This window comes from Elephantulus edwardii, unplaced genomic scaffold, assembly GCF_000299155.1.
Source record: "Elephantulus edwardii isolate Elephantulus edwardi_28Jun2011 unplaced genomic scaffold, EleEdw1.0 scaffold00286, whole genome shotgun sequence".
Classification (NCBI taxonomy): Eukaryota; Metazoa; Chordata; class Mammalia; order Macroscelidea; family Macroscelididae; genus Elephantulus; species Elephantulus edwardii.
Window position 1 is genome coordinate 1749726 of NW_006400036.1, and position 27616 is coordinate 1777341.

Below are 27616 nucleotides of genomic sequence, written 5' to 3' on the forward strand. Positions count from 1 at the left end.
TGTAAATGTTCATTAAAAGTAATAAAATTTAATAAAAAAAATTAAAAAGAAAAAAAAACAAAATAAATAAATAAAAGCCACCCTGGCTGCACCTTCTCTAAGATGTCTATTCTTTTGTTAGTCCGTGGGATATTCAATACTCTTCTTCAACACCGCAGCTCAAAGGAATTGATGAGCTTGGCCTTATTCTGGTGATTAATTTATTAATGAAACAAGTCATATTTACCTTGTAATTTACCTATTAAGCAATAAGTTTGCTTTAATTAATTCATTCATTAGATCAGTTAATTAAGCCAACTTGACCCTATTACCTTCTCAGTAAAGTCAGAAGACCTAACCTCTAGAACTCTACTGCAGCATCAGCTTCAGCATCTTGATAGCCTCCCTGAGAGCTCATCCCCTCGTTACTATTCAATAAAAGCTCTGAGTGTAGGTAGGCAAGTGGAGCTTTGGTGGATTAGTTCATAGCATGTCACACTGGTAACTAAAAGGCTGCATGTCTCCAGTGGTTCAAATCCACCAGTGGCTCCTCAGATGGGTACTCTCCTCAGGTTTACAGCCTCTGGAACCTAATGGTGGGCTGCTCTCTGTAGGAACTGACTCAGCGACAGTGAGTTTGGCTATGTAGTTAGGGAATGAAACATTCTGATTAACTCATGTTCTGAGTAGTCATGAATTGATGTGCAGTTTCTGTACTGAAATCGGAGGAGCCCTGGTGGCACAACAGATAAAGGGCTTTTTTGCTGGTTTGTGGTTTGAGCCTGCTGGACTACTCCAAGAGTAGAAGATATGTGCTTTCAACAAGATGAAATCCCTAAGAGCTGCTTTGTCCTCTAGACAGCAAGTCAGAATTGACTGGGTTGACAGTGCATTTGGTACAGCCCAAAGGTACCGGTTTGTGGAATATAAGAACATGAGCTAGGAGAGGAAAAAAATTTTCGCACCTCATTGGGCTGTTATACTTTTAATTATGTACCTTTAGAAATATCATACACTGTTATATAAAGGGCCTCTATGTTATCTAGTAAGCCATGTGTGACTGTGGAGCATTTGAAATATGGCTGACTCAAACTTGTTACATGCCATTGAATTGCCTGTGACTCACAGTGACCCTGTGTACAACAGCTGTGAACCCTGCCCTGTCCTGAGCCAGTCTCACTAACTCCGACACACCTAATCCCATTGCCCCAGTTATTGTATTGCTCCATCTCATCAGGAGTCTTCCTCTCCTGTGCTGTCCCTCCACCCTTCCGAGCATGATGTCCTCCAAAAACTGGTCCCTCCTGGCAACATGCTCAAAGTGTGTGAGATGGATCTTTGATTGGTTGTAATTATAAAATGCACAACAAATTTTGAACACCCATTACTGGGGTGGGAGGAGAACATCAAATGTTAATGCAGTTGACCCTTGAACCACCCATGTTTGAACTTCACAGGTCCACTTAGATTCCAATTTTTTAAAATGCCGTGTGATGCTGATCATATTCACATAAGCAGGTCTTCTTTTCAGTAAACTGTGCAGCACAGTGAAGAATGATCCTTCTCAATTCTCAGGTAGTTTTCATGTGTCCAGTACAGCACCATAAGCCATGGGTAACACCATTGCATCCTCACAAAATGCCCCTACTGGTCTTTAAGTGCTCCTAGGAAGCAGAAGTAAGTCAAGAAAACATTGAGTTACATGTTACGTACTGTGTGTGAAGGTTTCCAGCTGAAGTTGTCCACTATCTCAAGATAAACAAAACAATGGATGTTTGTGAGGCACAAAACCCTTGTCATTTCTTCAAAATGTCTCCTTATGGTACTGAAAATGCACCTTTTATGTGGGTGTAATCCATAACACATATGCCATACAGAATATGTGTTAATTGACATCTAGTCAACACCAGGCTAGTAGTAGTTAAGTTTTTTAAAAATCAGAAGTCATAGAACTTTTTTTTTTTACTGTGGGAAGGTATCTTTCCTCTAACCCCTGCATTGCTCGAGTTAGCCATCCATTTATATTGATTACCTGTTGAGATGATAGTGTCTTGGATGTATTGAGTTAAGTAAAACATCTAGTTATATGTTTGTTTCTTTTCACTTTTCTAGAGTGGCTACTAGAAAGTGATAAATCATGTATGTGATTCTTGTTAAATTTTTTGTAGACAGTGCTGGTGTAGAAATCTTACAGACAGCAGGTGCCCCATGAAAATGGAAAATAAGGATGTGTGCCCAGTCAGGACATCCTCCTCAGAGAAGTCACTCAAACCCTGCTGGGCGCTGAGCTCCTGGCAGGGGTTGTCCCTCCTACGTGCACCCTACCAGCAGCGCCCCTTGGCTCAGAATGTCATTGGTCTGCAAGCCAGCTTTGCTGGTCTAGTGTTGTATGCCTGTTCAAGACCCTCTGAGATGGCTACAGCCACACCTGAACTGCATGCCAGGACTCTCTCCACTGTCTCCCTAGGTATTAGCAATTCTTTGAGTTAGTGCTCTGCTGCGAGATTACAAGAGGCTTGAGTGGTCTGCCTGTGCTCTCTTCTCCACCATTAGCCCTATTACTTTTGGAGTGTGAGCTTGTAGCTTGTGAAGTTTTCAGGAACGACGTACGAGTTATAGCACAGACACCCCTGTGGATTTTGTCTTGCTCCTTCAGGAGTCAGCTCTCAGGGGGCCAAGGTGAATGCCATTGCCAAACTGGGAAGAGGTATTCCTGCTATCTTGCTGTAGATCCTATTTAGATTAACTACATCGTGATCCAACCCACTAGCTGTTCCGAGGAAGAAGGATGGGTAGTCTCCTCCTGTGCGATTTACTGCCTCTGAAAACCTGCAGGAAGGTCAGCTCTGTGTAGATGACAACAACATGGTGATCATGTATTGTTGGCTGCTGCTGGGTTATCTTGTTATAGTGACTGATGTATAACAGCACAGTGTTGTCTAGTCCTACACCAGCTTCATGACCATTGCAATATTTGAGTCCATTGTTTCAGCCGTTGTACCAATTCATCTCAGGGAGGGCCTCCTTCTCCTTAGCCAACCCTCCACTTTTCCAACCATGTTCTGATTTCCTAGTGATCAAGTATGGTTGAATTAATACAGTTACATTAATTTTTCAAACTGAGGTGAAATTCACACAACAAAATTAACTGTTTTAACATAAGCATTTTATTGGTGTTTAGTACATTCACCATCACGATCTAGTTCCAAGGAATTTTCATCACCCAAAATAGAACACTGTAAGCAGTTACTCCAGTTCTTGGAAACCACCAATCTGCTTCGTCTTTCTATGGATTTAACTCTTCTGGAATATGTAATATTGTTACTGTTAAGTTGTGGTTAGGTCTGTGGGCGGCCTGGAAACCAGTCTTCTATATATGAACCATTATTTCTATTGGAAAATGTATGCTGAGATTCTTGAGTTCTAAATAACCAAATCCCTAATAAACTTTTGGAATGTGTTTCGTTTATGAGTTGGCAGATGCCTGTAAACCTTCAGAGAACAAAAGTCTTTCACCTCTAACCACTTTTTTGTAAAGAATAAGCAATGTAAACTTTAAGATGCTGAAGATTTTTGTAGAAATTAGAAGGTAATTTGTGGTGAAATGGAAATTTCAAGCTACCTTTCTACCCCTAGGCTATGAAATACACTGCCTGTTGTTCATAGGGTCACTATGAGCCATACTTGACTTGATGGCACCAAACAACAAGAAGACTAACGATGATCATAATTTGGATTTAATTCTTCTGTCTTCTCAATTAAAAACCTTTGAAAGTCTCTAGATAATGCATTTTCCACCCTAGGTCTTTATTAACATGGAAGGCATAGTTCTGAATACACTGAGTAAGGATCTTGGGACTTCTTTAGCACTTCTTTAGTATTAAATGACAAGACATATTGTCTGCATTTTCATTAACACTGTTTTTTAGTGGTTGGCTCATCCTACTTGAGAAGAGAATATGGGTATTACACAGTAAAGGGTATGATATTGAAGCCATGTTTCAGCCATTGTGTGTGTGTGTGTGTGTGTGTCTGTGAGAGAGAGAGAGAGAAAAAAAGAGAGAGAGAGATTGAGAGATTCTTTTGTAAACATCCTCATCTTTCTATATGTGCATTGAATCAATCATTCTAGTAACTGCTAGGATCCAGGCCAGGTAGGACAACATTAGAAGACCATCTCATGGAATCTCCTGAGCTGTGTTATATGCCCTCAAGTTGGAACTGACACATAGCTGATCCTCCAGCAGGTTTTCAGTGGCTGTAAGTCACACAGGAGATTGCCCATCTTTCTCCCGAGCAGCAGCTGGTGGACGCAGACTGCCCACAGCTCCTTACCCTCCAGGCCACCAGAGCTCCCTCTATGCTCAGCAGAGTTAATGAAGCAGAACAGTTTACCTGTCACTAGCTAGAAGGAAGAGCTAGATTCTGCCCTGCAATTAGCTTGCAAGTATTACTGAAGAGAACATCTTAAGAAATTGAAATTTTGCTTATAATGGATCATAATGAAAGTTTTTAAATGGTTTACTTCTTACTGTTAAAATCTTTAGACAGTGAAGTTTAAAGTCCATGCAACGCTTAGTAGCTGGTAGTTATCATTATTAAGTGCAATTATTAAGTGATGTGCTCCTTGTTTCAGGTGTACATCTTTGTTTTAATGACAGTCAAAGGAATCATGTCATTTGTCATGAGATATTAATAGTATACATAATTTTCAAACACAATGGATAGGTGAAATACAGTTAATTATACTATTGAAAGCGAAAAGCCTGGATGGGAGGGGAGTGGGAAATTTTTCGTTTCTGAGATTTCTTGATGGTTTGAATGATGACTATCTAAAGAATGTGCTTCCTTTCCTCACAATGGGTGATATAATGTTTCAGGCAAAGCCCAGCTGATTGGAAGAACATATTGACAAGATGCCAAATTTACTTACTGTTCCTACAAAGACTTGAAAAGTATACTTCTCCTGGTCAGAAACCGTGGCCTTTGTCCCAGTCCATAAGAGGCCTGATCATTCATCAATATTCACCTCAAAGGCAGCCTCAGCCGCAGATCTTCCTCTTGTTTTCCCGGTTGGATATGGTCTCTTTGTTCTTTAAACTCTGCAGCACTTTGTCCCTCACTTGCATCATGTAAGTCTTTCTCCCTGAATTATTTATAGTTATTTCTAAATGTGCTTCCTCTCTCCTAAATGTCAAGCTCCTTAAGAGCAGGGCACTGTTATGCCTTTGTATCCTTGGTGGGTGCACAGAACACCTTGACTGTAGGCAGCACCAAGCCAGTTATTATTTTAAATTCTGGATTGGTTCGTTGTTAGTTTTATTTGTAAATTGGAAGAAATTGTGTAAATTTGTAAATTGTGCCTCCTCTGCCTCCCAGAACCCCCCCTCCCCTCTGTGCTCTGTCTAGGATACTCTAACTAGGGCTTGATTAATGATGGGCCAGGTCTGAACCAGAGGGATGATGACTGAGGATCTGGAAACCAGGCTTTCACAGTGGGAGAGCGCAGATCCAGGAAGAGTGGGAGTTCTGGCGATAGGTGGAGGGAGGAAGGCTAGGTGCGTTCCTTCTGGGAGCTCTTAACAGGTGGCCAGAGGCTAGGAGAGAGCAGTGTCATCAGTCTGGACATCTGCAGAATGGAATTATTCAGTGTGACAGCTGATAGCATCAGCAGCGAATTATGAAGATCCAGTTAGAAGGGCAGGGTTCAGAACAGGCTGGGCTGGGAAAAGCAGAAGCTTAAGCTCCAGGAAACAGAATTTGCAAGCTCTTAGCACTTGGGCACATGCGTGAGGACGTGGCACCAGAGTCTTGTGATCGAGAACAAAGTATAAACTCACAATGGGCTCAGATGCAAAAGCATCCTGCTGCAGAGCTGGCTCAGGACTGTGCCTGACCTGAAGCTAGAAATAAGGGGGTTCTACTTTCAAAACTTAGGGGTTGCCCAGCCAAGGAACCATGTGTGTTGCTAGTTGAGAGATGGGGGAAATACAGTCCTAGAGCAATGCTTTGACAGCCTGTCTGTGGTAGGTGGCAGTTTTATGAGGTCAGCACATCTGGAAGATGTTTAGAGGCCATTCCGCTGCATGGCTGGACCCTGCAACCTGGCCTCTCGTGACCCAGGTCCCTGCTGTACCCATCTTCCTGGCAGCAGAAGATTTGCAGCATCCTGTGCCTGGCATATACAGTGTGTTCTTCAGTAATAATCAGCAGAAAACTAACATTGAAACATCAGATGATTGACTTGGGTGGCTCTGTAAAAGAACCTCTGGTGAGGTCTTTCTGGCAAATGACAGAGGTGGGTTCTCCCCCCACCCTCTTCTTTCTTTGGAGCATCTCTGACCTTCAAGGACTAATTATTATTGTTGTTGATTGCCTTCGAGTTGAGCGTGACTCATAAGGCCTGAAGCATCAACCATCAACATTTATCAAAGTTCATAGACTAATAGAAAAAAATCAAAAGCCTATCAAAATATATACCTTATGCTAGATGTTAACATTTCATTTGAATGCACCAACTGCTTCTTGTGAAAAAGATGTGGCTGTTTTGTCGGAACCGACTCAAAGCTGACCATCCTGTGGATTTTCGGTAGCTGTAAATTATTCAAGGGGAAAGAAGGTGCCCATATTTGCCCCACAGAGCTTCTGGTGATTCAAAGAGGTGCCATCTTTGGGTTAGCAGTGCAACTCCAATGGGCTAAAGCCACCAGAGTCAGCAAAGGTGAAGGAGCATTGCTTTCTGGCAGCAGCTTTAAGTGGTTACTATTTAAAACACCCTCCCCACAAAAACCTTGTCCTCCCTAAAGCCCAATTAAGCAGGACTCTCTGAGTCTGAGAGCCTGGTGTTTTATTGTATAAAAGGGTTGATTCTAATATGCAAGGAGGACTGAGAAATACTTGCCTAAAGTAAAGGGGAAGCATTTGCCTAAGGTAAAGAGGAAGCATTCACATCGGCATGGCTCCAAAGGCACTTGGAGATAAGGAAGGGAAGGGCGTGGTTGTAAAGCCAGAACTCTTGAATTTTACAAGGTAAAAGGAGCTAGAACAAAGGCGTGGGGGGAACTCCAGAGGAAGAGTGAAAGCTAGAGGTGTAAGACAGCAGGAAGAACTTAGTGTGTTTTCATGAGATTTGTTAGTTTCAAGTGTGAGATGGACAGCCTGCCTCACAAGCCTTGAAGGGTGTAAGATGATCGAGGAGAAAAGCAGTGTTTGCAGTAATCTCTAGCCAGGTCATTGATGAGGGTGCCAGGCAGGAACCGGATTCCCAGGAGGTTAAGAAGGGCATTACCTAGAGAAACCACAGAGTCCATGAGGAGTAGATACCGTGGGTCAGGAATTTGTTAGTAAAATTCCTCTAAGAAAGTGCAGCTTCTAATGAAGGTGCAAAACTCAGCAGAGGGGAAAGAATGAGGACTTCAAAGTCAGGTGAAGTATCTTGAGGTTTTGTGTTATCATTGGAGTAAGATGCAGTTCATTTGTTTTGTAAACATCAAACCACAATAAAAGCAAACGGATGGATGGATGGATGGATGGATGGATGGATGAGGGGGAGGAAGGAAAGAAGCAAGAACACACACATACTTGGGGTGTCCTCACAGATGGTGTCTAGACTGCAGGCCCTGTGCCCCTGTTGGCATTCCTTGTCTGCAGACACTGCAGCCCAGCCCTCCCTCAGGTGTCCTTCTCCTGTGCATCTTTTTTATTTCCCTTTTCCATTCAGCACATATTGTTAGTGCGTGTGGGATATTTGGCAGTGGCCACTTTAGACTGGGAATTGTTTCTTTAGGCCCGAGGAACACCAACACAAAAGAAGTGAGAACACAAAGGAGGGATTGCTTTTGGCGTAGTTTGGTACTTGGGAACCCCCTTTCTGAATGCTCTGATAGGCACACTGCCCAAGTCTCAAGAAGCAGATCTCCTTTCTGGCCTTCCCAGCTGAATCCCACTGACCACAAGCACCTGGTGTGACTGGTCATCCTACCCCTCAGTCTCTGCCTTTGGGCATTGCTAAATAGTTTGTGCCTGAGAGCATTTTCTCCTTCTTAATGACTAGCTGAGTGTGTTTTCCTCCAGCCTCTCCAGTCTTACACCTCTGGCTGAGTTGAGGACTTTTTATCTTGAGATCAGAGGTTATGCCCACCCCAGTCACTCCACTGTCCCGAGTCCCTAGTTGGGTCCCAAACCAAACCTCCTGCCATCAGATTGCTTTTGACTTTTTTTGGTTTGTACAGGAGGAGACTGTCCCTCTTTCTCTCCCACAGAGCCGCTGGCGCATCCAAACGGCTGGACTTTGGGTGAGAAGCCCAACCTGTGCCGCGTTACACCAAGGTCCTCAGGTGTCAGTCAAGTAATGATTATCATAGATACTTTTTTGTCCAGCCACCATTTCCTTCTTCCCAAACATCGGCTTCTGTCCTGAAACTCTTTCATTGTGTTTTTGTTTATGCCCTTCCTCTATTTCCTCTACAACCTATTTTAATCTTCTTTTATCAGAACTCCAAAGATAAATTGTATATACATGAAAAGAGAATTTAACAGCAAACATATATTGTGACAAAAGCTCTCAAACTGCTGCTGAAAAGAGAAACCTTGAGAGAATACGAGTTGTCACCATTAAAGGTCTGTAAGGTATAAAGAACTGTGACAGACTATAGGTTGTTGCTGCTGTTGTTATGTGCCATTGAGTTGATTGTGACTCATAGCGACCCTATGTACAAGAGCCCTAAACACCTTCTCGCCGTCTGAGACATGCTCATTCCCACCACTCCACTCACAGAATCGATCCATCTCATCGAGGGTCTTCCTCTCCTGCGCCGCCCCCCCCCCCCCCCAAACATGATGTCCCTCACCAAGGACCAGTCCCTCCTTGCAACATGCCCAAAGTATGTCAGACGAAGCTTCAGAAACCTTGACTCCAAGAAGCATTCTGGCTTCACCCTCTCCAGGGCAAACATGTTTGTTCTCCTAGCAGTCCATGGTATATTCTGCACTCTTTCCCAGCACCACAGCTCAAAGGCATCAATTCTCTTTCTGTCATCCCTATTCACTGTCCAACTCTCTGATGCATAGCACGAAATTGCAAAGACTATAGCCTGGATCAGGTGCACCTTAGTCTCCAGTCTGATATCGTTGCTCTTTAGTACTCTTGAGAGGTCCCTCACAGCTGACTTTCCCAATGCAATTTGTCTCTTGATTTCCTGGCTGTTGTTACCAAGAGTGTTGACTGTGGAACCAAGTAAACTAAAACTGTTAACTATCTCAATCTCTTCACCATCCATACTGATGCTGCCAATTGACCCAGTGGTGAGAATCTTTGTTTTTTTGATGTTGAGCTTCAATCCATATTGAAGACTGCAGTCCTTGACCTTCTGCAGCAAGTGCTTCAGGTCCTCCTCAGTTTCAGCAAGTACAGTTGCGTCATCCGCATAACGTAGGTTTTTGATTATTCTTCCACCAATCCTGATGCCAACATTCTTCCTCGTACAGCCCAGCATCTCAGATGATCTGTTCTGCATACAGATTGAAAAGGTATGGAGACAAAATACATCGCTGACAGACCCCCTTCTTGATTTTGAACCATCTAGTGTCTCCCTGCTCTGTTCTGACGACTGCCTCTTGGTCCAAGTATAGGTTTCGCATTAGCACAGTCAAATGTTCTGGGATCACAACCAGATCACAAGCCATAGCTTGTTGTGATCCACACAGTCAAAAGCCTTTGCATAGTCAATGAAGCAAGATGAGTCTGGCGTTTTGGGGTTAACCTCTGCTCTGCTCTGTCTAAAATAATTTTAAAATTTTGGTGTTGTGCTTAGTTATAAATCCCTTTCTTTGTAAACTTTGCTATTTTCAAATAATTTTAGACTTACTGAAAAGTTTCAAGAATAATACAAAGGATTCCCTTGTATCCTTCACCCCACTTTCCTTAATGTTGATGTCTCCTCAGATATATTTCTTGGACTACACACATATGTTTGTGAGGGTTTTAAAAAAATTATTTTATATTAGCTTGCTTACAAACTTTGTATACATTGTGTTTCATACTATCCTTCATTCACATTGTGTTTCATACAGTCATTCCCATTCCTAATGTTGTTTTTTTAATTTTTTACTTTATTATTTTTTTGTGCATGTACCATCAAATCAGATCTGACAGGAGGAGATTGTCTCTCCTTCTCCAGCAGAACATCTGTTGGATTCGGACCGCACATGCCTGGGATTGCAGTACACCATTCATCATATTTTATAAAATTAATCTAAGTGTATTTTTTTATGCTCTTCAAGCTCAAGTTGATCTCTCACTTGTTATTATTAGGTCTTATTAATGTGTTCTTGAATAATGGGAAAGATACTTAACTATTAAACTTTTAGGTTATGTGAACTTCAGTTCTGTTTCATTACCACTGCTTAAGAGTCCTGTATAGCACAAACGTTCAGCTACTCACTGAAAGGTCCACTGTTCAAATCCATGCAGAGATACCTCGGAAGAAAGGCCTGGGGCTGTCCTTCCAAAATAAAAGAAGACCCTGTGGAATGCAGCTCTACTGTGAAAATGACGGGACACCATGGGCCTGTAAATAGAATCTATGGCAAATTTATTTTGGTTGTTGTTGTTTGAAGTTTTTTTAAAAAAATATGTTGTTGTTAGATGCTGTCAAGTCAACTAGGACTTGTATTGACATCATAAATAATAGATCTGAACCTTGTCCTGTTCGGCACCATCTTCAGGATCTCTGATATGTTCAAGCCCATTGTTGTAGTCACTGTACCAAACCATCTCCTTGAGGATCTTCCTGGCTTTCTCTGACCTTCTACCTTTACCAGCGTATATTTTTTCCAAGGACTGGCACCTCTTGATAACATGTTCAAAGTATTTCTTCTAAGACAGATTTGTTTGTTATTTTGGCAGTCTGTAGGAAAGTCATGCTTGATTCGACGGCAGTCAGCAACAACAGTCCTCACCACACAGGAAAGTCAGTACTTTTCACCAACAGCACAATTCAAAGGCATTGTTGCTTCTTTCTTATTTATTAACTTTCAGATGCATAGAAAGCAATTGAAATACCATGACTTGGATCAGGCACACCTTAGTCTTTAAACTGACATCCTCACTTTTTAGCATTTTGACAGCAGATTTTCCTTATTGCAACATATCTTATGATTTCTTAACTGCAACTGTTGATTGTGGATCTGAGTAAAATGAAATTGTTGATACCTTCAATCTTTTCTCCAGTGGTAAGAATCTGTGCTGCAATCTGAAGGCATGCACTTTGAGTCTACCATCTGCTCCACTGGAGAAGGGTGGGCAATCTCCTGTGTGAATTAACCACCTCTGAAAACCCATTGGAGGGTCTGCTGTGGGTCAGTTCTCAGTGGTATGCAACAACAACAATCATGATGTTGCCTATTGGTCCATTGTTGTTCTTGTTGATTGCTGTTGAATCACACATGATTCATAGCGACCTTATGAACAAAAGACCTGAAGCCTCTCTATATTGTAATTTTTCAAAGTTCATAGTTTCCAGAGGCATGTTGTTTAGGAAGTGGATGCCACTCTTGCTTCCAGTTGATCCATTGGAAGCATTTTTATTTTGTTGATGTTGCCATATAAACCATATTGAATGCTGTGGTCTTTATCTTCTGCAGCAAGCACTTCACATCCTCTTCACTTACTGTAAGCAAGGGAGTGTAGGAATCCTAAAAACAGAAATGTATAAATTATGAGATTTAAAAAGAAATACAACACCTAAGGTGTAACAGTTGGCCTCTAGCCATCTGGAACAACAGAGAAAAAAAGGTGAATGAGGGCTAGGAGGAGAATATGGGATGTGTGGTCAAGTGTTGCCATGAGCAAATGCCACCTTTGTCATGAAGTGAGGAGAACTGCATGGTGCCCAGCTACCGTTACTAAACATTTTGATCCGAGATTCCATAGAAAAATACTAAATCAGAAAGGCAGAAAATTGGAACAGAATTTCTAGTTCTCATGGACTTTCTGAAGTCATGGAAGAAGAATAAGCCCTGAAATTATCACCCTGAGCTAACCTTATAAACCTAAAATAAGAAATAACTCCTGAAATCATCTTAAAACTAAGCAGATGTAAAATAAACCAATATAAAAATTTTTTTAAAAAGAAACCAAAGCAGATGTTTAGCTTACCTAGTTAAAAGGTCCGCCTTAATCATTGTGTTCTTTTAAAAGCTAAATATATAGGATTAAATTGACAAAAGCCACTTGAAGGATTAGATTGGAATGTTAGAATGCAGTAAGTTTACATTACTAAATGAGGAACAACTTAGAAAAACTAGGATTGGAGTAATCATTCTTCACAAGTGTCACTAAATTACATGTAGAAGCTGTTGAATTGGTATGTTTTTTATTGTGTCAACAGAATAATGATTTACTTATAATAAAATAACAATACCAATTACAAAGAAATAGAAAGGAAACTATAACTTATTAATAGATAAATAGATTAAATAGAAAATAGATTTTCCTTGGACAACTTGGAAACAGCTGAAAGCGTCTGTGAATTTTACAAACCCAGTTTACTTGAAAACTTTATGATGAATAAGATACAAATATCTTAAAGCCGCCGAGTACGTTTTTCTTAAGGTTAAGAGAACATTGGTCTTAAAACCAGGAATTTAGATCTCTATCCTGAACAAATGTTTTTAAAAGATCTTGGCACAGTATGAAAAATAAGATTCTTCTCAAGGTGCTTGGGAAAGTTCTAAGTGGCTCCCCAGTGGGGAGGCCTTTGTTCTGGTGGGAGAGGCCCAGCCTTCAAGGGTTAATCAGAGGAACATTGGAACATCATTCACTGTTGCTGCAGGTCAAAGAGAAAAGTTCACATCTGGGTGTTGCTGACCACCAAACCCTTTCTTGTGGACCTTTCAGATGTGATAGATTGTTAAGCATCCCAAGAGCACAAACCTCAAGGGTAGATTTATTGGGGGGAAAGGCTCCTTTTCTATATGATAAAGTTATATATATTTATTTGCTTTAAAACTCAGGTAGCGACTATCAAGGACTTTGTGAGTTAAGTTTTTTGGAGCAACTATACTTGCATATAATATTGCTAAGTGTTCAAATGCATACCTGACATCATGATTAACGGGTAATGTTTGTTGAGTGTCTGGTTGAAGAAATGAGTTTAGATGGTTTGATATTTCATTCCAACACAAAGTTGGTCAAGCATATGATAGTTGATGAAGTTTTTGCTTGATAACAGTTTAAGTGTATATCATACATGGGCTGGGATTGTGGAGTGTTTTTTAGTTGTTTGGGAATTTTTATTTTGGTGGGGTTTACATTTCTCTTTGCATGTTCTACTTTCTGATTAAAATACTTTGAAAAAGTATTGAGGGGAAAAAAAAGTACCATGAAGTCAATACCTACGTGGCCTTTAGAGGTTTATTGGTAATGCACTTAAATTCCCTTTGAGTTGGTGCGTAAACATGAGTGTGCTTGCCTGTCAGCACATGGAATCTGGTAATTAATTTATACTGAAAAAACCCTTTCCAATTTGGACATTTCAGGGAGCAAGTTTTCTGAGTGCATCTTGCTAACAATTTAGAGCAGCTGCAATTTGCGTAGTTTTTCAGATGGCTTGTCTGCGACATCTGTGAAAATAGATAGTTCTGGTAACGAAGCGTACCCTAATTGCCCAGCACGTGACAGCACTTTATGATGTATGGGGCCAGACCCTCTGCTGTAACGGAATGGCCCGCCAATTTGTACACAAATACTTATTTGGCTTAAACTATACTTGTTAGATGACACTCTTCTAAGGGCAGAAACTTCCTTTTTAGCACAAAATATAGACCTTATTTAATATTTGTTGATTCAAGCTTAACTGGACAACAAAAACTGATTATTCATTATCAGAATATTTAATTCGAAGTCATGTAACAAATCATCCTAAACAATGGTGTTTTTTACCAAGCAGTGTCACAAGGACAGTTATTAGTGAAAAATGAAAGGGATGTTCAGAGTCTGTGCCATTCATTTGCACTTGAAACAGAAGTGAAGTAAAACTTTGTGGGCGGGATGAAGGTTGGGGTTGGGGAGCCCACCTGCACGCCAATTGCTTTTGCCTCTTCTCTTGCCAAAACTGGAGGGTTTTTTTCCCTTTCCTTTTACTCTGGTTCCATTTCTTCCTCCAGAGCCCCAGCCTTTTGTATTTATAATTCACGGGAAAAGACACGATCAATCTTTTAACAATCAGTCAGCTAATTATAGGTGACCATAGGGTAGTTGCCAAGTTTATAGATGTTTATATGATTAGCTGGGCAAAGGAGATGTCTTTTACACACTGCTTTCATTTTTTACTAATAAAAGCATCCATGCGGGGGGGTGGGAGGGTGGAGGGGATGAGGAGAGGGAACTGCTGACCTGCCCCCTCCCCCCATCGCTTCCAATTAGACACCTATTATCTCATTCCAGATAATTGGAAAAGGATACTTCAAATACAACTTCGTGTAAATATGGGTTTTGCCTGCATTATATTACTAGGCATTCTGAAGACATCTGGAGTGAAGGCGGCCCCAGGGACATTAAAGCACACTGTTTTGGTTGGCACAGTGACATTATAGTATATGCCAATTTGTAATGGCTTTTGGAAACAGGCAGTTTTAACTCTCCCTGAACTATTCCCTCGAGAAATTATTCAATTAAGTACAACTAAAATTAATGTTTAGCATTTTTTGTTTAAAGAAAATAGGCAGCTGTAAAGAGGAATCTGTGGTTCGTGCTCTCATTTCACTATGAAATCTAGCTAAGAAATAACGGGGGGGGGGGGGGAGGCAGGTGTCAGTGCATTTCTCCAAAATGAGTGGTTGCCAGTCTTCCTTGGCACTTCCACGCTGGATGAAGGCCTTTCCTGGCTAGGCAGCCTTAGACACCTAGGCGGTTGCCCTTCCAGTTTCAGGACAAGGGCCCAGCTAGAAGTTCCCTGTCTCCACCTTCTGGGTCAGAGCTTCTCACCCTATTATAGTCAGGCCTGTCACCTGGGGAGCTTGTTAAAAATGCAGATTTCGATTCATTACATCAGGGACAAAGCCTGAGATTGAGCATGTCTAACAGGTTCCCAAGGGATGCTTCTACTGCTGCCCAAGACCACACTTGGAGTGGGGTTGTCAGGAGTGGTGGGAAGTGTGTGTGCTTAAGTCCAAAGGAAGTACTTGGACTGACTTTTTTTTCTATTTTGTGACTTGGCCCTGTGTGCATCAGAAAGATATACTGAAATTTTTTTTCTAGTACAACCTTACTTATTTCTCAGAATTTCTCATTTTCACAGAGTGTCCCCAGTGGGCCATTTGCTGGAATAACACATAGTTTTGTTTGATGAATAGCAGGAGATAATAGCTTCCGTTCATTTGTCACATGTCTTTCTGAAACCCAGATACATTTTTTTAACCTTATTTTCTCGGATCCATCTTTTGCAATGATGTTATAAAGGAAAAATAAAAGATTACTCTGATATTTCTTAGTATGTGTTATTAAGTGTGTAGGCCAGAGCTCTGGTAAGGGAAAAGGACATATGAGTAAGTGTGGCTTTGTGGTTTGACCACATACTATCACTTTTCCAGGCTTGGTTTCTTAACTCTTAAGGCCAGGACTCTGATGACCAGATTAGTCAAGTGTGGTCTGACAGGGACATGGTGGGAGTCCACAGTGGGCACAATCTCTTGAAAGACTGATTTATCACCCATTACGCTTCTTTATCCATAAACATGAGAGGATGCTGTATAAGAAAGACTACAACAATATCATTGGCTCCAAGACTGCTTCTGCCCTACCGTGTATTGAAAGAGATTTTATAATTGGAATTACTATATGGAGAAAGATTGAGACATCCTTAAGGAAACCATCCTTTATGCCATTCTGGTATTCCCACTACTCAGAGACCGGGAGGATTCTTTCCTCAGCCCGGTGTGATGTTCTCCAGACACCCTCCTTCTTTGGGTCCAACCTTTGTTCTCAGTTTTCTTCCTAAACTATAGTTTGGTAATATGATGTGTTTGCTACAACCCTCTAATAGTACTCCATCACTTTAGCAGTGTCTTCAGTGTCTTCAGAACCTTTGGGACCTTTGCCATATTCACGTGGAATAGTACACTTAGCTTACTATTAGTTCTTCTTTGGGATAAATGTTTAAATATAATTTTCATTTCTATGACATAAAGTGCTTGCTGCAGAAAGTCAAGGACTGCAGCCTTCAATATGGATTGAAGCTCAACACCAGAAAGACAAAGAATCTCACCACTGGGAAAATTGGCAGCACTCTGATACATGGACGTGCTCGGGCCCACAGTCATCATTCTTGTCACCACCAGTCAGGAAATCAAAAGACAAATTGCACTGGGTATATCTACTGTCAAGGACTTCTCCAAAGTGCTGAAGAGTAATGATGTCAGTCTGGGGACTAAGGTGCACCTGATCCAGGCCATCTTCTTTGCAGTTAGTTGCTATGCATCAGAGAGATGGGCAGTGACTAAGGAGGACAGAAGAATAATTGATGCCTTTGAGTTGTGGTGCTGGAGAAGAGTATTGAACTTACCATGGAGTGACAAGAGAACAAACAGGTCTGTATTAGAGAGGGTGAACCAAATTTCTCCTTGGAAGCAAGGATTTTGAACCTCCATCTCACATACTTTGGACACATGGCCAGGAGGGACCAGCCCTTGGAGAAGGATATCATACTTGGGAGGTTGGAGGGACAGCTCAGGAGAGGAAGACCCTGGAGGACATGGAGTGACACAGTAATGGAGTAATGGCGTTGGAGTCAATGTGACTGGCTCAGGATAGGGCAAGGTTCAGTGCTATTATATATACAACAACATGCAATAATACCTCTATATAGTTTGAAAATGCAAAAATTTAGAAGGCTCAGGTGTTTGTTCTATCAACCCTCCCCACCCCAAAAGCCTGATCCCCAGAAATAGTGCTTCCAGTTTTCCTAGTGGTTTCCTCTGTGCTTACATGTAAATCTTATACAGCAATATTTTTCAGTTTTTTCAATGTGACTAAGAATATGTCCTGCTACATTCAGCACATTATTTGCTGATATTACCATTCTTAGATGTTCACTTTAAGATGTTCAGTGTTATGATTTATAGCAATACTGAAAAGAAAAGGCAATAATAATAATGGATAAAAAATGAATTATTCCACTTAGATCAGACCTGACTTAGAATAAAGTTGTCAGAAGGGAACCTCTTTGTAAGTCAGGGGCCTGCCTGTGAAGGTGGTTCGGCAGTCTCCCCATGGCACTGGAGGCCTTGCTGCTCTGTCCTGCCAGCCTGGCCTGGCCAGTCTAGATGGACTGCACTCAGGCTCTGCTCTGCATCTACCTGCATTACCCTGCTGAGGATCCCCTTTTGCCTGTCTTTGGTGTATATTTCCCTTTTCTTTTATGGATCCCAGATCTTGGTTTTTTTTCCTGTCTTCTTTTCCACACCACCCTTCCCCAATTTTTTCTACTGGACCACATTCTTCAGTAACATCTAAAGAAAGTATGCATGGAAAAGAAATGTTTTTAAGACCTTATGTGTTGAGTATCATTTTATTCTCTCTTCATGCTTAGTTAACAAAATGCATTCTAAGTTGAAAGGTGTTTCATCTCCCCACCTCAGTTTTGAAAGCATTGTTCCATTAGCTTCTCCCTTTCAGTGTTGCTTTTTAAAAGTCTGCCCTTTTCATTTTCTTCCTCTGTGAGTTTTCCCCCTCTCCCCTCTCTTTCTGAAAGTTTTCAGAATCTTTTCTTCATCTTGTATGTGCTAAAAGTTTACAAAGATGTTACTGTGACTTCTTCCCTCACTCAGTCATTGATCTGGTCAGTTGTAATTTACTTGTGATCTGGGATTTTGTGTCACTACATCTGGGAAATTTTCTTGGATTATTTTACTGTCTATTTCTTCCACATGTCTTTTCTCTCTAGCATTTCCTCTTTTCTCTCTTGTTACTACTGTTGGTGTTGAACCTCAAGACTGATTCCTGTTTTATTTTTTTCTCCTGTTTTTCATTACTTTATTTTGTCTCATTGCTTTATTTTCTTTATGATGCCCTCAATTCTGTCTTGCTTCCAGTTCTTTCCCCCACCCCCAAGTTGCTGTCCTATCTTATTTTCTTTACTGTTAAATCTTTGAAATGATGATAAATTCACAGGAAATTGCATAGTACAGTCTCATGTAATTTCTACCCAGTTTCCCTTGTGGTTATATGTTATATAATTACAGTATACTATCCAATCAAGGAATCTGACATTGATGTAATATGTGTGTATAGTTTGTGAATTTGGGGCTGAGAGGTAGTATCATCTTATGACATCTATCACAATCGAGATGCAGAACTATTCTTGCTGTTCTAATTTAATTCTAAGAACGCATTCTTTTACAAATTTTAAGAATGCTTTGAGTGTCACCTCGCTGTTATTTTCTGGGTGCCCTATCTTGTGTAACCTCTCTGAGGAGTGGTGTGTGTAAGTGTGTGTCTGTACGTGTGCATGTGTCTACATTTTAACTTATTTCCCTTTTGAGTTCTGTTTCCTCCAAAGTCCTCCCTGCTTCTTCTCCCCCAGCAGTTTGTTTTGGAATCTTTTATTTCCCCAAATGTTGGTTGATTTTTGGCTAGCTTTGTTGTTAGGTGCCATTGAGTCAATGGCAACTCATATTAACTGCAACTCATAGTGACCATATAAACAATATATCTGAACCTTACTCTCTGTCCTTTGCCAGTCTCACAAACTGCACCATGCGGCAGCCCATTGTGGAGGTCACTGGGTCAGTCCATCTTGTTGAAGGTCTTCCTGTTCTTATTTGACCCTGTACCTTTTCCAACATGATGTCTTTGAAAGACTGACCCTTCCTGACAGCATGCCCAAAGACATTGTTTCACCATCCTTAGCCAAATAGTTCCATTTAAAAGTAGGTTTCAAACAGTGGATTTAAAAAAAAAAAGTTGGATTTTTCATTTACTCATTGTTGCACATTTTCTTCCCTACTCCCCCAGTTTGCTTTAAAAAAAATGTGGTTTTTTTTAGTTACATGAAACTATTGTTTGTTTAATTTTGAGAAGATTTCAGGGAATATATTTGGTTTAAGGTTTAATGTTATCTGTTGGCTTCCCCTCCCACCCCCACATAGAGGTGGTTGTTCTGCACGTCTTCAGCGAGCCAAGGACTCCCCTCTCTGTTCTGCAAGATGGGGTTTGTTAAAGTTGTCAAGAGTAAGGACTACTTTAAGGGATACCAAGTGAAATTGAAAAAACAGCACTAGAGTAAAACTGATTACTATGCTCAGAAATGCTTGGTAATCCAGGATAAAAACAAACATAACACATCTAAATACAGGATGATAGTTCATGCAACCAACAGAAATACAATTTGCCAAACTACTTGTGTCCATATAGAAGGCGTTATGATAGTCTGCACAGAACTTCCTAAGTATGGTGTGAAGGTTGGCTTGATAAATTATGCTGCAGCATATTGTCCTGGCCTGCTGCTGGCCTGAAGGCTTCTCAATAGGTTTGGCATGGATAGGATCTGTGAATGTCAAGTAGAGGTAACTGGAGATGAATACAATGTGGAAAGCATTGGTGGCCAACCAGGTGCCTTCACCTGCTATTTGGCTGCAGGTCTTGGCAGAACTACCACAGGAAATAAAAGTGTTTGGGGCTCTAAAGGGACCTGTGGTTGGAGGCTTGTCTGTTCCTCATAGTACCAAGTGATTCCCTGTTTAGGACTCAGAAAGCAAGGAACTCAGTGCAGAAGTACATCAGAAACACGTCATGGGTCAGAATGTTGCAGATAATATGTTACCTAATGGAAGAAGATGAACAGGCTTATAAGAAACAATTCCACTACTGGGAATATACCCAGAAGAGACCATAACTGACACCCAAGCAGATATATGCACACCCATGTTTATTGCAGCTTTGGTCATAATAGCAAGGAGTTGGAAACAACCTAAGTGCCCATCAACAAACGAATGGCTAGAGAAGCTGTGGTATATTCGCACAATGGAATACTATGCTGCATTAAAAAACAAGGAACTCATGCAATATTAATCAAAATGGCTGAGTGAAATGTCCTAGCCACAAAGGGACAAATATTGCATGGTGCCACTGTTGTAGAATGAGCCTGTCCTTGGGGTTGGGGAGAGACTGAGTAAGATGGGTTCAATAATGAATGCTGCTCTGAAACAGAGAAGGGAGAAAAATGTTTAAGAGATATGTGATTAGGTATTTCTGTCATGACAGGAGTCTAGAGCAATGGCTATATGGTGGAGTGGACCTGGGGGAGGGTTTGTAAAATAATGAAAGAATCTTTTCTTACTTTTGCAAGAGAGTAATGTCTGGTGGGGGGGAGCATTGGGAGGGGACAAATCTACAACAATGAATGAATGGAAATCCAAAGCCTCTGTAAATTGTCACTGAAATTAATAACAAATTTAAATTAAAAAAAAAGAATTAAGTTAGAGTAAGGATGGCAATGGAACCACCTTACCTCTGTAACTTGATTTGTGCCACTATTAGAACCTCTACTCAGAATATTATTGCTTTTCAATTTTTGACTCATGCACTTTTAACTTGTTAGTTAAATTTGTATCTTCTAGGATGCAACACTTCCATGATACATCTTCAAGGATATGAACATGTACGGCTAAGCACAATTGATAACAGTGCATCTGAATTCCAAAATCAATCTCCATAATAGTCTATGTGTTTCATACTGCCAAGGTGGCCCTTTAGAGTAGTGAAAGAAGACCTTGACCCTGAAACCCACAGCGTCCCTTTTCAGCAGGAAGTAGCTAAGAGAATATGCCATCCCCTTTTCCTTATGAATCAGGGTGAAGTCTCTCTCAGGGAAGAGTGATAGGGAATGGTAAGGGACACACTGACAAAGGAGATTAACCAGAAGTGGCTTTGACAAGCACGGTGGCAATTGGACAATTAAAACAGACATGGGGGGCGGGGAAGAAGAACGAAATGGGGAGGAGGGCGGAGAAAACAGTGCAACAATGAATGAATGAAAACCCAAAATCTCTGTAAATGTTCATTAAAACTAATAAAATTTAATAATAAAAAATAAGAAACAGAAAAAAAAAAAGAAACAATTCTCTGAGCACCTAAAGAACAATGTAGTTCCAGACATGATGGAGACGTATAAGAGAGCACACGCTGCCGTACAAGAGAACCCAGTCTATGAGAAGAAGCCTAAGAAAGATGTTTTAGATGAGGTGGAATCACCCCAAGATGTCTCTTGCCCAGAAGAAAGATCAAGTAGCTCAGAAGAAGACAAGCTTCCTCAGAGTTCAGGAGTGGGCTGCCGATAGCTAAGCCAATTTTCTGTGAAGCTTTTTCAGTTGAAGACAATAAACTTATTGTTTGGGGGGTAGGGGGAGTTATCTGTGGGCAATACTTTCTGGATTTATTCAGCCTTCTTGGCTCCAGGATGTCTAGATTCTTTGACAATTTTACATTCTGTTCTTTATTTCTCCTCTTTTGATCATAATTCTATAGAACCTTTAAAAATGTTTAAGAATAATAGCCAGGTACCATCCAGTTATTCTGGTCTCATGGCAAAGGAGGTAGTTGTTCATAAAAAAAATTTTTTTTATTCATTGTTGCATAGTTTCCTCCCTTCCTCATCCATCCTCCCCCCCAGTCTACTTTGCTATGCACCTCTTTTCTGGACTGTTGTCATACAAATAATGTCTATTCATATATTCCTTTTAAATAGTTCTTTCCCTCATGTGTTCCAATGCAGTGTTCATTATTTATCCTCTTTTCTTCATTTCCCCTCAACCCCCATGTCAGTCCCAAACAGTTGATTGGGAGGACCTTGTGCCAAGTGAAATTTGTTAGCAAATACAGCCTAGGACAGGACAGTAGTAGAAAGGTTCACCCACTTAATTTTGAGACTTTCAAATCCTGTGTGTATATGCATGTGTGCACATACACTTCTGTGCATGCATGCGCTTTTTCGGTGAGATTTTTTCCTCACCAGCTAGAGCGTTTCTGGAGGGTGATCCTCTGATTTCCTCTTGGCAGGGTGTCTCCTGCTAGAATTCTGGGTGCTGACTGGGGATGCAGGGGAGGGGGGGTTTGAACTGAGCTTCTGATGTCAGGAAGTAGGCATCCACTTAGCGCCTCTGCATTCTCTACACCATTTCCATTCCCTCAGTGTTCTGGATACAGAGGAGGTGTGGACTTCTGAGCCCACTGAGAAGTTCACTGGGTGGTGTGGGCCGGAGCTGGCCTACAGTCACCAGGTCAGCAACACACACTACACCTGGATGAGGGTGAGCTCAGGCGGCAGACAGGTACTGGAGCAGGATTGACAAGCTGGAGACACCTCGGGGTGAAAGCAGGCCAAGAAGGATGGACAGGTACAGCGAGTTTTCAGGGCTGTTGGAAGGAGCCCACTTACAGACAGGATATGTGAGGTCTGGGGTGTGTAATGACCATGTCAACAGGAGAGCAGCTTGGCTGACACGCCCATGACTGGGTGAGGACACCATTGGCGGTTCTTTTTACACCCACAGCTCTGGCTGCACAGTAGTGGGAAGAAGGAAAAGAAAAGGGGCTGCTAGAGAAGCCCCTCCTGCAGTGTCTTTCTAGTGCCCTCTACTGATAAAGAAGAGCATTGTGCTCATCACAAAGGGAGTGTGGGGCCCTCAAATCCAACTTGTTATCATAGAATATGTGCTGATGGGGAGTTTGGAGTTGTGAGGCCATAATTGATAACTGGCATAGAGTAGCAAAGGAAAAATCAAAGTATCGATGTCTTTTACACTTTAGGGACATTTCCAATTAATGATAATCTCACACACACACACACACACACACACACACACAGAGACTTTAGTCGCCCTAGATTTTATTTAGCACTTTGAATTTGGATTTCTCTTCTGTAATTGGCAAGAACTCCAGGAAAGTAGTGTTGAAACAAAATGAGACACTATATAAATGAGACTTTAAAGTACACTCAATGAGATGAAGCAAAGCACAAGAGTTACTGAAAGTACATGGAACTAGAAAGTTGGAGCCACAGGGGCCACTGAGGCAGGAGGCCTAGAAGTGCAGAGCTCGGCAGGTGCTGAGACCCCTGCGTTAGGAAGGAGAATCCAGAGCACATCTAAGGGTCTGAGACAGGAAGGCTGGTTGGTAGGTGACTTTTCCACAAAGGAGAAATGCTTTCTTCTTAGATGGTTATTTGTTTTTCTAAGACTGCATGGCTAACTTCAGCTTTCTGTTTGATGTCATGGTACCAACTCTCTCAGAACCTCTGCCATCTGGACTCTGACAGAGAGATCTTCTGTAAGAGGGAACCTCACAGAAGTCAAGGTGATGTTCTTCTGGAATGGGAAAAATGCAGACTATGTTTAGTCTGGAGTTGGACATGGACCTGAAATGTGAGACAGGAGAAGCGTGACGTACTGGATAAAGCATTTGAATTGGAATCCCAAAACCTGCCCTGTGCCAGCCCTACCTTTCAGTAATGGAGCAGCTTGGACAAATTATGTCATCTATGTGGACCTGTGTTGATTTCCATAAAATACTACAAACAGCTTTCCTATCTACTCTCCAGGGGTTTTGGGAAGATCAAAGAATATAATAAATGGTTACAATACTATAAAATTGCAAGTTTCCATCATCACAAGTGTTATTATAATTTTTTTGTTGTTGTTCATAGTACATACAGAACATACCTCAATTCAAGAATTTCTATATGTACAATACAGCAACATTGATTATATTCTTCATGATTCGCAACTACTCTCACCTTCCCTTCTGAATTTTTCTTCTCCTGTTAGCCTAAGCTCCTTAGATCCTAAGGTTCCCAATCTGATCTTTTTTAGTTACTATTTTTAATTTGTTCCCATAGATAAATATTTCTTAAAACTGTATAGTGCTTAGAGCAGACCTTCTTGCCAGTTCAGTGAGTGAAAAAACAGTGATTATGAAGGAAGAAGTTTAATCTGCACAGAGGACATTAACAAAAATATAAGGCCTCAGGAATTGATGAGGTCCCAATTAACATGTTTCAACTAACAGATACAGCCCTTGGATGTCCTCACAGTTTCTGCCAAGAAATCTGGAAGACAGCAGCCTGGCCAGCCGACTGGAAGAAATACATGTTTCTTCCCATTTCCAAGAAATGTGATACAATAGAGTGTGAAAATTATTTAACAAGATCATTAATCTCACATGCAAACAGAATATTACTGAACATTACTTTAAAAAAAAACCAACAAAACACAACAACCTATAAAAGTACACTAAGAGAGAACTTCCAGAAATTAAAGATGGATTTAGAAGAGGCTGTGACACCAGAGTTATCATTGTTGATGCCAGATGGATTTTGGCCAAAAGTAGAGAAAACCAGAAAGATGCCTATTTGTGTTTTAATGATTATGCAGAGGCATTTAACTATGTGAACCACAACAAATTATGGCTAACATTGAGAAGAATGGGAATCTCAGCACACTTAAATTGTGATCATGTAATACCTGTACCTATACCAAGAGGTAGTTTTCCAAACAGAGCAAGGGAACACTGCATTGTTTTAAAATCCAGAAAGATGGTGAGCTCTGGTGGCCTACTGGTAAGAAGCTGCACTGCCACCCCAGAAGTGAGTGGTTTGAATCCACCAGATGCTCTGCTGGAGAAGAAAGGACAATCTCCTCCTGTACTAGTCAGATCTGATTTGATGGTACACACACAAAAAATAATAAAAATAAAATAAATTTTTTTAAAAAAATGCAGAAAGATGTGTGTCAAGTCTATATCCTTTTTCCATACCTATTCTATATGTATGCTGAACAAATCAATTGGGAGGTTGAACTTTATGAAGAAGAAGATGGCATTGTGATCAGAGGAAGACTCACCAACAACCTGCATTATTCAAATGATGCAGCCTTGCTCACTAAAAGTGAAGACCTGAAGTACTTGCTGCAGAAGATCAAAGTCTACAGATTCCAATATGGATTACATACCAATACCATTAAAACAAAAATCCTCAGCACTGGGCCAATAGATAACATCATCGTAGATGGAGAAAGGAGTGAAGTTTTCAATGATATCATCTTGCTTGGATTCATAACCAAAACCCTTGATACTGTTACTGTTGTTAGATGTCGTTAGAGTCACTTGTTTGTTCTTTTGGCAAAGATACTGTTACTGTTGTTAGATGAGTTAGAGAACTCATATCAACCAGTCTTCTCTGATGTGCATGAGCCCATTGCTGCAGTCACTGTGTCAATCCATCTCACTAGAGACTTTCCTCTCTTTCACTGACCACCCACCCACCTTTCCAAGAATGATGTGCCTTTTCAAGGAACAGCCTCTCTTAGCAACATGCCCAAAGTATGAGAGACAAAACTTCACTGTCCTTTCCTCCAAGGAGCACTCTGGCTACACATTTTCTAAGACTTACCTGCTTGGTTTTTTGGCAGTCTAAGGGATATTCAGTACTTTTCTTCAATACCACAACTAAAAGGCACTGATTCTTCTTCTGCTATCCTTATTCATTACTCAGTTCTCATATGCATAGCAAATGATTGGAAAGACCATGAATGGCCCGAATCAGGTGCACCTTCGTCTTTGAAATCAAAAGACATATCACATTGGGAAAACTTGTTATCAAGGATCTCGCCAAAGTTCTAAGGAGCAATGATGTTAGTTTAAAGACTAAGGTGCATCTGATCCAACTCATGGTCTCTTTTTTTAAAAAAATCTTTATATTGTTTTGCATACAAAATTGGTGTACATTGTGTTTCACACTTCATTCACATTGTGTTTCATACAATCATTTTCATACATTGTGTTTTATAAAATTAATCATCGTTAAACTATGCTTACCATTATCCCATCTTTTTAGGTCCCCACCGTATCTTTCCCATTTTCTTTACCTTCTTCCTCCACCCACCAAATTGTGTGACACAGTGACTTCTCCTCTACCCACCTTCATCCTTCTGCTCTTACCCCTCCCCTCCTTGGGCTCCCATACATATTTTACTAGTTATCTTTCTATTTTTACAATAATGGTCTTATGTAGTATTTGTCCTTATATGCTTAGTTAGTTCACTCAGCAATAAAGCTCTCCAGTCTCTTCCAAGTTAGGGAGTAATTTTCGAAGGTAGTAATTTTCTAATTCATTGCTCCTGAGTACTGTGTAGTATTTATTCCATTGTGTGAATGTACTATAATTTCTTAGTCCATTCGATTGTGGTTGGACATTTGGTCTGTTTCCATGTTCTTATGATTGTGAATAATGCTGCTATGAACATTGGTGTACAAATTTCCATTTATGTCTCAGTTCTAATTTCCTTGAAGTATATTCATATCAGTGGAATAGCTGAGTTATATGGAGATTTTATGTTCCACTTTTTTTATGTTCAGCTTTTTGAGGAAGCACCAAACTGCCTTCCAGAGTGGTTATACCATTTTACAGTCTTACCAACAATGTATGAGAATTCTAATCTCTCCACATCCTCTTCAGCATTTATTGCTTGCTGTCCTACTAAGCTTTGCCACTGGCACTGGGGTAATATTGTATTGCATTGTGGTTTTGCTTTGCATTTCTCTCATTGCTAGTGATTTTGAACATTTCTTCATTTGTCTATTGGCCATCTGAATATCTTCCTCCCTGAAAAGTCTTTCCATGTTTTTTGTGCATTTTATAATTAGGTTATCAGTCATTTTTTTTTAATGGAGGTCCTGTAGGACTCTGTAAACTTTTGTTATAAGACCCTTGTCTGAGATGGTATTTCCAAATGCTTTTCCCAGTGATTAGATTTTCTTTGCATCCTATTGGAAAATGTTTATGATGCACGCAGCAATTTAATCTTTAGAGAAGGTCTCACTCATCAATTTTATCCTCTCTTGGACTTTAAAGTTACTTGCTATGCATCTGAAAATTGGACAGTGAGTAAAGATGGCATAAAAAGAATCAATGCCTTTGAGTTGTGTTGGAGAAGAGTACTGAATATTCCATGGAATGCCAAAAGAACAAACAAGTATATTTTGGAGAAAGTGTAATTAGAGTGCTTCTTAGAGGCAAGGCTGGGGAAACTTTGTCACACATGCTTTGGATGCGTTGTCAGGAGGGCTGTCTTTGGAAAAGAGACATCATGCTTAGTAAGGTGAAGGGTAAGGTAGCTCCGGTGGCCTATTGACAAGAAGCTGTACTGCAATCCCAGAGGTACGCGGTTCAAATCCACCCAGTGCTCTGCTGGAGAAGGAGGGGCTATATCCCCCTGTACCAATCAGATCTGATTTGACAGTACACACACAAAAAGTAAAAAAATTAAAAAAAAAAAAGTAAGGTGAAGGATAAGCAAAACAGAGGAGGATCATAAACTAGATGGGTCAACACAGTGACTGTAACAATGGGCTCAAGTATATCAGCAGTGACGGCGGTGCAGGATATGGCAGAGTTCAGATACACTATTCATAGTGTTCATCGTGTTTCTGTCATGGCCATCGTCAGCTCAAGAGCACCTATAACATTAACTATTTGCTTTTAAGATTGTTGTTGTTGTTGTTATGTGCCGTCGAGTCATTTGCGACTCATAGCGACCCTATGTACAACAGCCCTAAACCGTACTCTATCCTGTGCCAATCTCATTG

General features: G+C 40.8%; 1 protein-coding gene and 1 pseudogene across 1 annotated transcript in view; both read left to right on the plus strand.

Moving 5' to 3' along the window:
- The window catches only part of LOC102853706 (syntaxin-8-like), a 288802-nt gene that overhangs the window by 220370 nt on the left and 40816 nt on the right, over nt 1-27616 (plus strand). The gene's annotated exons all lie outside the window — the stretch shown is intronic.
- Nucleotides 19183-21319, plus strand: LOC102867812 (annotated as a pseudogene).